Source organism: Triticum aestivum, chromosome 6B (assembly GCF_018294505.1).
Source record: "Triticum aestivum cultivar Chinese Spring chromosome 6B, IWGSC CS RefSeq v2.1, whole genome shotgun sequence".
In the NCBI taxonomy this organism is placed as follows: domain Eukaryota; kingdom Viridiplantae; phylum Streptophyta; class Magnoliopsida; order Poales; family Poaceae; genus Triticum; species Triticum aestivum.
Window position 1 is genome coordinate 118,700,827 of NC_057810.1, and position 11,832 is coordinate 118,712,658.

At 45.8% G+C, this 11,832-nt stretch overlaps 1 long non-coding RNA gene across 1 annotated transcript; it reads left to right on the top strand.

Annotated features, from left to right (window-relative positions):
* Positions 1-224: 224 nt before the first annotated feature.
* LOC123133702 (uncharacterized) lies at positions 225-3,387 on the top strand. The gene is made up of 3 exons (XR_006465361.1): positions 225-875; positions 945-2,435; positions 2,533-3,387. It is a non-coding gene; the product is annotated as an uncharacterized lncRNA (long non-coding RNA).
* Positions 3,388-11,832: the final 8,445 nt, after the last annotated feature.

The window sequence follows — 11,832 nt, forward strand, 5'->3', positions numbered from 1 at the left end:
GTTCAGCGACAGCGAACTATTGGGGTAATTTAAAACTTAAAAGTGATTGGGACACCCAGGACAGTCCAGCTTGCCGCTTACTCAGTTCTCAGGGATGTTCTAGAGATTGGCACCGCTTGCATGGTCTACTCTGAATGCGTCTGTGTTTTGCTTTTTGTAAGCGGCGCCGTTTATATGGGTCATTCTACACCTGCCGTTGTTCTACACTTTGTGTTTGGTTTTGTTTCATACTCTCCATCTCTCTGTACACTATAAATAGGTGTTCTTTCTTCCTGTACTTCGTCTACTTTCTGTGGTTCGTTTCTTTCTTCTTGTTTATACTAGCTCCATGGTTTGTTCTTCCTGCTGTTGTAATGGGCCACGGCGTCGGCCTCCTCGGCTGCGTGGAGCTGTCGTTGGTCGTCGTCCTCCTGCTCCACCCGGTGTTGGCACTGCAGCAGCGAGCACGAGGCCATGCAGTGATTCACGCAGCGCGCGGTGGCGGTGTAGGTGTCTCGCACTTCTACTCCTGGCGGTGGGCATCGGCACAACTCTCGTGTGATCGCGGTTGTGCGCGGCTAGCTAGGCCAAGCTCACAGCGCGATGGCAGGTTGCGCGTGCGCGCGGTGACCATGAGTGGCAACGTGCGGTGTGGATGCAACATGTAGCAGCGGGCAGTACTGGCAGCGGGGATGTTTCCAACCTCTCATGTCCCTCTTCTGATGTGGAGAATGGCGGCTTGGCACGGGACGCGACAATGCGGCCACCAGCACCCTGCATCCTCCACCGGTGTCTCATGTACGTGCCCCTAGCCCCCTTCCTCCTACTATCTTCACTGCCTCTGCTGCAGTCGATGGATGTCCACATGCCAGACAACGGGCGCAGCAGCGACCATGGTCAGACCCGCGACTCCCGCCCCACCAATCATAGACACTTCTTCTTGTGGCTTACTGCTTCCCCTGCAGGTGGAGCTCAAGTGCTCAACGTGGAGGAGCTCGCCATGGGCTAAGCATCGTTCTGGGCGCAGCTGACTGCTCCGACGCAGGCCAAGTGTTCGGCGTAATGTCTGAACGGCTGCAGGCAAAAATAATGAGCTCAGTCCAGACATTATGTTGCTATACTCCTACTTGTGTTCTTCCCTGATGCTTACTTTTTGTACGAGCAATCTCTCTCTCCCTCACTTTTGGGCGGCACAATCTTTGTGAATTCAGAAGCTTGTAGGAGCATCAGTTGAATCATTTGGCGCTAAAGCTAAAGCTTGTGGAACTCTTTTTGTGCTGGCCTCACTATCGAATAAAGGTATCATTCGTCATAGTTATGTTTATCTATTTTCCAATATTTTTTAAATAAAAACTAATAAGTGTTGCAAGATCATGGCTGCTAAGAGGTTACTCTAAAAACTAGGCATTTTGAATAGTGAGATGGTCTTTAATTTTCAGTGTTAAGTAAAGATTCAGATATTCAGTCAAGTTGCTTGAAAGCTGGGTCTAATGCGTTTCTGATCGAAAGCAGGGCATTTTGAATAGAACGGGACGCTTTTCAGTTTTCTTATTGTCAAGTAAGCACTCAATTAGATGGGTATAGTACATTTCTGATTAACTACGAGGAAACCGTAAGAGTTAAACAGAAAATATTACATAAATTTAATTCCACACTTTAATATCCAACCAAAGTACAGCCTGGTCTTTTGCTGAAAGTGTTGTTGTTCAGTAAAATCGTACTTTGGTACTATAATGTAATTCCACGCTTTCATATTCAACCAAAGTACACCTTGATCTTTTGCTGCAAGTGCTATTGTTCAGTAAAATCGTTCTTTAGTATAATGCGGTAGAATCTCGATACACTGATGGTAGATCCTTTAATCGTGTACGTGTGAAATATATAACTCATTCCATTTATACATAGAGTACCTTTGTGGTGCCATGTTAAATAAGGGTGGCCATTTTTGTATGACGGACAGTTGAGTGAAAATTTGATATGGATTCACATCAGAGCTCATGTAGCGTAAGTGATTTCTTCTAATTATTTTGTGCAAATATCTTATGATCTTCTTTTTTCCGTGTTATCGTTGGTCAATTTACAACGATCAAAATCCCTTCCCTTGTCGTGCTTCCACTATCTTCTGTAAGAACCTTGAATTACTTTATTTCATGGTTTGGGTTGTGAATGAATTTGGAAGGATCATAAAGTAGTCTTTAGTTCAGTTTGTCCATTTATAGTGTTGATGCATCTAGCTACTTGTTCCTTTCTTTTGCTGTAAAATGAAATAGCATTTTTATTGTCATTAAATTCTTCAAGATATTTAATGATGTGATCTGAAACTTACAGTTTTATTCTATTATGGAGAGTTGGGAGTTTTAGGGATAAAATCAGCCACGCTGCTCCAAACAAGCGAACAGAGAAATCAGTTAGCATGTAACATCTCATCATGCTCCTGTCATCGAAATAAGTAGCATGTATATAACATCTCCTCATACTCTTCTCAATGAATTAACTTTAGATTTGACAGTAGTTTCTATTAAACATTTGTTCAACTTCTTTGTTTCTTTTCAGTGTAAACTATAATAGAGGAGTATATCACACAAATGCTATGTGGGAAGAGGTATTTACAATTGAAAATATCAAGGCAATTTACTAACAGCGCATCATTACTTGCCTTATTATGACTGTACAATTTCACACACATATCTTCTATATTGAATCACAGCCGATTGAAAAAAAAAGGTATGTCAACTCAGCAACACCTCACACAACATCACAAATTTCCTTAGCAACATCGAACCAATTTCACGGCAATGAATCAACAGGGCGCGGCGTGCCGCCGCGCGGGCATAGCTAGTTAGCTACTATGATGTACTAAAATGCTGCTCAATCGATAGCTTTCTGTACACACACCTACCTAATATATGTGTGTTGCTACTTAAGATGATGCTGGATGTAGTACATGCATTTTTTGTTAATTCCAACCTTAAGATGTTGCTCTCAAATTTATATAAAAAGTTAGTTCTATAAAATAGTTATGAAGTGCACTTCACTTGATCATAACAATTTCTACAGAGTATTTTAATGTTTTTCAAATAAAAAGTATGTGCTTAAAATAATAACATTAAGTATCTTTAGATTTTGTTCAGTAATTCACCGCTGATAGACGTATGTCTATTTGTAGCATCACTACTAGGAAAAGGGCTATAGATGATATGACCACTAATGATGCACCAGACATGTGATGCGCCACTACTATATAGTAGTGGCGCACCATGTGTTGGTGCGCCTTTAGTGTGAAAGACACTAAGGGTGCACCAGACACATGGTGCGCCACTAGTAACAATTTTTTTTTTCCAAAAATACTAATGGCACACCAGGGCAGAGTGCGCCATTATTAGTTTTAACTAGTAATGGCGCACCAGCCACATAGTGCGCCACTAGTAACAATTTTTTTTCTAAAAATACTAATGGCGCACCAGGGAAGAGTGCGCCATTACTAGTTTTAACTAGTAATGGCGCACCAGCCACACATTGTGCCACTACTATATATTTTTTATTTTTTTGCAAAACTACTAATGGCGCACCACCAGCTGGTGCACCATTAGTAACCGGGGTTACTAATGGCGCATTTGTAGGTGGTGCGCCATTAGTAACCTGGGACCAGCTAGATATTTTGGACAGCCACACCTACACACTCATTTTCCCCACTTCATTCTCTCCACCTCCTCCTCCAACTTTGTCTCGGCTGCCTCCTCCTCCTCACCTCATTTGCACCATAGATTCATCCAAATTAAGTGGTTAAATTACCTTTTTTTGATAGGTAAGTAAGGGAAAAGCTATCTTTATGTTGTAGATCTACTTTTTTCTCCCTCCAACAACGTGCACATGCACTTTTTATGACCTAGCTAGATCTATGTATGTTTGTGGTGTTACATATGTTTGTGGTGTTGCATATATGTTTGTGTTTGTAGGTACCGGTATTTGAAATGCGATAGTTGCCAATATTTTGCCGGAATGTTGATTCATTTCCGTTTTGGCGAGAATTTTGGCACTATGCATTCTTTTTTGTCCTATTTTTAGGCAAAGTCATGCCAAATTTTTTCTTGGTTTTAAAATATCATTTTGCTCTACCCCCAGGCGACCATGGTCCGCACGATGACCGAAGGCATCGTGAATAGGTTTTTGAGCTCCACGAAGGCCGAGATGCTTCAAAAGAACGAGACGGAGATAAGATGTTTGTGTCGAAGATGCAAGCTGAGGAGCCTTATGGACCCGGATTCCGTACAGGTGCGGGACCACCTGCTCTTGCGTGGTTTCATGGAAGGCTATTGGTGGCAAGGTGATGAAGATGATTATGAAGTCGTGCATGGGGGCCGGGCAAGAAATGAGGAAGGGCAGCAAGACAACCGCGGCGAGGGCGGGCGAGAAGACGAAGAATCTCCAGGACATGATCATGAAGTAGATGCAGTACACAGTCATCATGTAGAAGATGTCGGACATGATGATGAGGAAGATGCCAGAGCAGACGAAGGGCATGATCATGAAGATGAAGATGCCGGAGCAGACGACGATGGACCATCGATGGGTTGGGTGCAAGACCCTCATATTCAAGAGCTGCTTCTCAAGAAAACGGATAACGCAAGAGCTGCCGCCCGAGAGAAAGCCAAGCTGGATCAACTGGAGGTAGACGCGGTTACTCCATTGTATGAAGGATGCAGGCCCGAGGATACTCGCCTGAAAGTAATGCTCATGGCTCTGGAGATGAAGGTAAAACACAAAATGACTGACGCATGCTTCGACGAGAACATGTCATTCTGGCACGAACGTCTTCCCAAGGGGAACAAGTGCCCGACCAGTTTCGAGGAGGCGAAAAAAATCGTGTGTCCTCTGGATTTGCCGCACGTTAAATACCATGTGTGCATGAATAATTGCATCATTTATCGGGACGAGCACACAGAGTCTACCATATGTCCGGTGTGCGGCGTCACTTGATACAAGAAGAGGAAGAAAGCTCCTCGAAAAGTGGTGTGGTACTTTCCGATCACTCCTCGTCTGCAGCGGTATTTCGCGGACCCTAAGGTAGCAAAGCTCCTGCATTGGCACGCGGATAGGGAGGAGAAGAAGCGAGAAGATGACGCAAATGATCCGGAGATAAATAAAAAAGACAAGATGCTGAGTCACCCTAAGGATGGGAGCCAGTGGCAAGCGTTGAACTTCGAACACCCAGAATTTGGGAAGGATCCAAGGAACATCGTGCTGGGCGCGAGCACCGATGGAGTTAATCTGTTTGGCAGCCAGAGAAGCACACATAGCACCTGGCCTGTGTTTGTGTGGATGTACAACCTTCCCCCCTGGTTGTGCATGAAGAAGAAGTACATTCACATGAGTATGCTAATTGAAGGGCCGAAACAACCAAGGAACGACATCAATCTGTATCTGGGGCTGCTGAAAGAGGAGCTAGACACGCTGTGGAAAACACCAACCACGTGGGACGCCGCAGAGAAAGAATATTTCCCTATGAGAGTCGACTGCTCACGATGGTGCACGACTATCTCGGTTACGGATATGTCGCGGGGCAGGTGGTCCACGGATTTTCTGGATGCGTCAGGTGCATGGATGACACAATGTATCGCCAGCTAGATAGAGATCCCGGGTCTTCAAAAACCGTGTTCATGGGACATCGAAGGTGGCTTCGCGATGATGACTCATGGAGGAAACGCAAGGATCTGTTCGATGGTGAAACCGAACCCCGAAGACGCCCGCGTACGAGGAGCGGCGAGGAAATAGACGAGCTGTTGAAAAATTGGAAAGATTGCCCACTGCCGGGAAAGAAGCAAAAGGCGCCAGAGCCGGGAAAGAAGCGAAAGGCGCCAGAGCCGCTGCTGAAGGTATGGAAAACGAGGTCTGTTTTCTGGGACTTGCCATACTGGAAGATCCACCGTGTGCCTCACAACCTTGATGTCATGTATATCACGAAGAATGTGTGCGAGAGTCTGCTTGGTACCCTGCTCAACATGCCAGAGAGGACGAAAGATGGGCCGAAAGCAAGGGCAGACTTGAAATCAATGGGCATCAGGGAGTAGCTTCACGCTAATGATGATGATGATGAGGCGAAGCAGGGCACGGAAAGTCATCGCAAAGGTAAAAGGGCCAAGAAGACCGGAAATGACTTCCCTCCCGCGTGCTTCACTCTAAGTCAGGAGGAGATCGATCAGTTTTTCACCTGCCTCATAGGAGTAAAACTTCCTTATGGTTACGCGGGGAAGATAAGCAGATACCTAGACTCAGCGAAGCAGAAGTTCAGCGGGATGAAGTCTCACGACTGTCACGTGATGATGACGCAGATACTTCCAGTTGCAATCCATGGAATCATGGACGCGCACGTCCGTGAAACGCTATTTGGCCTATGCAACTTTTTCGACGTCATCTCTCAAAAGTCGGTTGGCGTGAGGCAACTCAGAAGGCTATAGGAAGAGATCGTGGTGATACTATGCGAGTTTGAGATGTACTTTCCGCCCGCATTGTTCGACGTTATGGTGCATCTGCTGGTCCATATCATGGAGGATATCATCTAACTCGGGCCGATGTTCCTGCACAGCATGATGCCGTTCGAAAGGATGAATGGTGTCATCAAAGGATACATTCGCAACATGTCACGTCCAGAGGGAAGCATAGCCAGGGGCTTTCTGACCGAAGAGTGCATCTCCTACTGCATGAATTATCTAGGCATCGAGAACCCCGTTGGTCTGCCAGTCAAAAGGCACCTCGGCAGGCTTGCTCGATGGGGCCACCGTGAGGGTCGCCGCGAAATGCATGTCGACTTCGAGGGTCGACTCGCCGACTTTGAAAGAGCAAACCTAGTCGCGCTACAACACATAGACATGGTCGATCCTTGGGTGGTAGATCACAAAACCTTTATTGAGAAGACATACAATGACCGAGGCCAACAGAGGACGGACGGAGATATAATCAAAGAGCACAACTCATGTTTCACACGTTGGTTCAAGCAGAAGCTTCTGTCGTACCCTTTACATAAGGATTCTTCCGCGGAAGAACAACTCATATTTGCCTTGTCACAGGGCGCCGATCACAACCTGATGACGTATGAGGCGTATGATATCAATGGCTACACATTCTACACCGAGGGAAAGGACATGAAGAGCGGTGGTTATCAGACCTCCGGGGTAATGATGGAATCCTACACCCGTAACGACAAGGACAAATACTACGGAAGGATCGAGGAGATCTGGGAGCTGAGCTACGCTAGAGAGAAGGTCCCGATGTTCCGTGTCAGATGGGCCAAGAGCGTCATAAAAGAAGACCGGTATTTCACCGCCATGGTTATACCCGAAGCCAAATCTAAGACCGCGGGCGCAAATGTCACTGCCAAAAATGAGCCATGGGTACTGGCTTCCCAAGTGGACCAATGCTTCTTCATTACCGACCCGTCAAAGCCCAATCGTGTTGTCGTGAGGAGAGGCAAAAGGAAGATCATTGGAATGGATGGAGTCGCCAATGAGCAAGACTTCGACAAGTACGGCGATCCGAAGATGGAACATGACGACGACGATGAAGTACCGACATACACCACAAGAAGAAGCAGGACCACCCTACCTAAAGAACGTCCGTTCAAGAGAAGAACTCCATTTACGAAAAATAAGGGCAAGAAGATTGTGAACAGATAGCTAGCTAAGATCGATTGTATTTAAATTGTAGCCTTCATTTCTCGATTGTATTTCATGGGCAATTTTTGAACTCATGAATATTTTTAAATTTCATGGGCACTTTTTGAATTCACGAATATTTTTTCAAATTTGATGATATTTTTTCATATTCAATATGAAAAAATATTGAATATTCATGATGACACTCGATCTCAACCCCCTCCATCTTGATCGCTATCCCCCCTTGCCAGATCCTCCTGGCTGCCGAGCACCCCACGCACCCTCCCCTGCTCCACCGCCGCCGACGACCCCCCACACCCTCCCCCGCTCCACCGCCGCCGCCGACCCACCGCACCCTCCCCCGCTCCATCGCCGCCGACGACCCACCGCACCCTCTCCCGCTCCACCGCCGCCGAGGACCCCCCGCACCCTCCCTCGCTCCACCCCCGCCGCCGACCCCCCGCACCCTCCCCCGCTCCACCGCCGCCGCCGACCCCCGCACCCTCCCCCGCTCCACCGTCACAAATGAATGCAACTAAAAATCCAAAAAAAAATTGATTATATTTTCAAATAACAAATTTGATGATATTTTCAAATAACAAATTTGATGATATTTTTTCATATTCATAAATATTTTCAAATAACAAATTTGATGATATTTTTTTAAAAAATATTATTGTTTTTATAAAAATTTATTACTATTTCATATTCATATTAAAAAATTATTAGATGCAACAAAAAATAATAATAAAATAAAATTACTTATGGCGCACCGTCGGCTGGTGCGCCATTGCTATAAAAAACATACTAATGGCGCACCGCCAGGGGGTGCGCCATTTGTAATCTCCCCCCTAGCTAATTCACCCGATCCCTTCGTCCCTCCCTCGCCAGATCCACTTCCTCCCTCGCCACACTCTCACGCGTGCCCCCTCCTTCCGCCGCCCGATCGTCGTCCCCCGACGCCATAGCCGCGCCACCGTGCTCGCCCTCTCGCCCTCTCCCCTGCTCGCCTTCTCCGCCAGATCCCGAGCCTCGCCGCCGTGTTAGCCATGGCCATCGCCGTCCCCGCACCTCGGCGGCAAGTCCACGAGCTCCGCTTCGTCCTCCCCGACCCCGGCCTCGAGCTCGTCTCGGCTGCATCGCCCTCGTCTTCCCCCTCGCCATCGTGTTAGCCACGGCCATCTCCGTCCCCGCACCTCGGCGGCATGTCCACGAGCTCCGCTTCGTCCTCCCCGACCCCGGCCTCGAGCTCGTCTCCGCTGCATCGCCCTCGTCTTCCCCCTCGGGCACCGCCACCCTCTGCTGCTACTAAGCTCTCGCCAGCCTCCTTGAGCCACCTGGTGAGCTTCCCCTCTCCCCCCTGCTGCTCTTCGTGCCCATAGTCGTGTCTTCAGCACTGACATCGGCCGCGACGGGTTCTTGTTCTGGTTGAAACTCCATGGCGCATATGAATTGTTTGATTAAAATCCGCTAAGGCGGACAAGTAGAAATGCCCTTTGGGTAGTGGGTACCATGATTTTGCAGATAAATATGAAAATATTCATGAAGACGTCCGAACTTGTCGGCAAAATTGGACCTAAACAACATTTGTTGCATAGCCCTTGAAGATGCTCTAGGATCGTGGTGGCGTCGCTCCCCGGGGCAATCTGAATGTGTTGGGTATTTGCATAGGCATCATAGAGCTACGTGTAGCTAGGCCAGCGACTCACTTTACCAGTGAACGTATGTATGCCTGAAACTCTATATATGCACTATGTCTGAAACTCTGAACCTGGGCGAACAAGAGTGTGGGCATGAATTTATCCCATGGCTGGCCTTAAGAAAAGAAACCATATGCACATCACTAGTCGATCGATGGGAGGGGAGAACTAATGTAAGTACTAGTACAACTGAAGAAGATTACATGAATCGCAGCTGGCCCATGCCAAGTGACCAATGCGCCTCCTCTTTCTCTGTAACATATTGCATGTTTAACAAAAACAACATGTGTAGTACTTCTATAGAAATATAATGCCCCATAGTAAAATTTTGAAATTCCGTGGTGCCCATAAATATGAAAGTACTACACATTTTAGATGAAAAACGGTGATATGCATAATCAGAACTAAAATTTCAAAATTTAGAAAATCTAGTTACATATTAAGTGCCCCATAAAGCAGCACATTGACATACTACAAATTAATCTTGTGGTGTTTGATGTAGTGGGGATTCTTCTAGAGCCGGTGGTTTCATTCGATTCCTGGTGTTTGATGTAGGTGTATGTGCGGTCTTAGCGGTGGATTTTGCTGGCAATTATGTTGCAGCTCTAGTGGTCGGTGCGTGGATGTAGCGCTGGACTCAAAACTCAATTGCCCTGTCGATTTACTAGCTGATGGCCTGGAGGCTGGAGCCCTTGACTTGTGATTTCTGATTCTGCTGGCTTTTTTTCCTATATGGTGTGCGTTTTTAGGTAGTAACTGCATCTAAGTTACAACAACTTCATAACTCTAGTTCCTCTGAAATTATAGAGCAGTGACACTACAATGTTGTTACATTATAATTCCATGGGTAATAACATTGCAACTTTTACTGTAACCCTGAGATTGCTAGTTTTATAATCACTGCAATTGCAGTGCAATTTCAGGTTAATTACATTATTTTTTTCAGTGTATTTACACTAAATCACAATAAAATTTTCAATCCAATTTTTTCCCTAGGGGTTTCTCTATGTTGGATCTGCAAGCATTTTGGAACCCTATTCTTTGTGGTTTGTCTTTCTTGGGTAGTATTTGCATCCATTTTAAAACCATTTCTTCTGTTTTTCTATGTTTTGTGTGCAGTGTTGCGTCTAAGTTTACAGCAGCTTCATGAATGTAATTCCATTTTATTTACAGTGTAATTTTAGAGTAATCACAGTGTTATTTTCAAAGTAATTACATTGTAAATCATAGTGCTATTTTGTTGTAAGGGAAAAGTATATTTAGATCGCATCAATTTGTAGTTTGTGTTTTTATTTGTTCCTGATTTGAGGTTGTGGCTTTGCCATTGTTCTGCTCCTTACATCTATCACTATCATATATGTCAAACTTGAGATCAAGCAAATAACTATTTTGGATACTCCTATTTACTTCATGCTGAGAACTTCAGCTTTTTCAACTTGCTGGACTATACGTTCATTGGTATTACTTGTGATGCTGCTCCTGTACCATATGTCCTATTTTTAGCAAAGGTCATGCTAAAATTTTCCGTGAATTTTAGCATGACTTTGCTAAAAATAGGACATATGGGGTACTTGCGACTAATGCATGGGCCGGGGTATCTTAGTACTTAAATTAAGTAGGATCAACTGCCCCTTTATTCTTGCTGCATTAAACACGTACGATGAATTCATGTTTGGACAGACGAAAAAGCAACTGCCATAGGTGGCAATAGAGCCAAGTGATTAGGCCCAACTTAGAATTCTCCTTCCCTTTTCTTGATAGGGTATATTATTAGAAGATACCCATATATATCAGTCAACCTAGGGTGCCTCGGCATCGATAAACCCTAAATGATGAAAACTTAACTTAGCATTTAGGGTGCCTCAGCGTCGACAAACCCTAAATTATAAAACCTTGGCTTTTAGGGTGCCTCGATGTCGATAAAAACCTAAATGATGAAAGCTTAGGCTTTTAAGGTGCCTCGGCGTCGACAAACCCTAAATGATAAAAGCTTAGCTTTTAGGATGCCTCGGTGTCGACAAACCCTAAATAATGAGACCATGATCTTGTTCCTTGACAATAACCAACTTTTTGACCAAACTTTTTCCTATTTAGAGCGAAACATGGCCCACAACAATGAGGCCGGCGGTTCGGGCGGCAAGCAATTTTGGGAGCTGTCCCAGGAGATGGAGGAAGAACCTCACCGCTATGAGGACGCCGCGGAAGACACCGATCCTGACTACACAACCCCTAGTGGCGTCGTGGATGACACCACTGATGGTGCCGCTGGGGATGCCACCACTGATGATGGTAGTGCATGCACATATGGCAGCCAACCGAAGAGGCAACGGAAGGACCAACGCCCGGACGTGCTCGGCACCGTCAAGGAGGAATTTACTGAAGTGAACTCCGACGGGCATCCAACGGCGCCCAAAGAATTAGTCAAGGGGTACTCAGTTCAGCTCGGGTGCATTCTCCGGAGCACCATCTCGATCAACACCGAGAACCTAAGGCATAAGGACCGA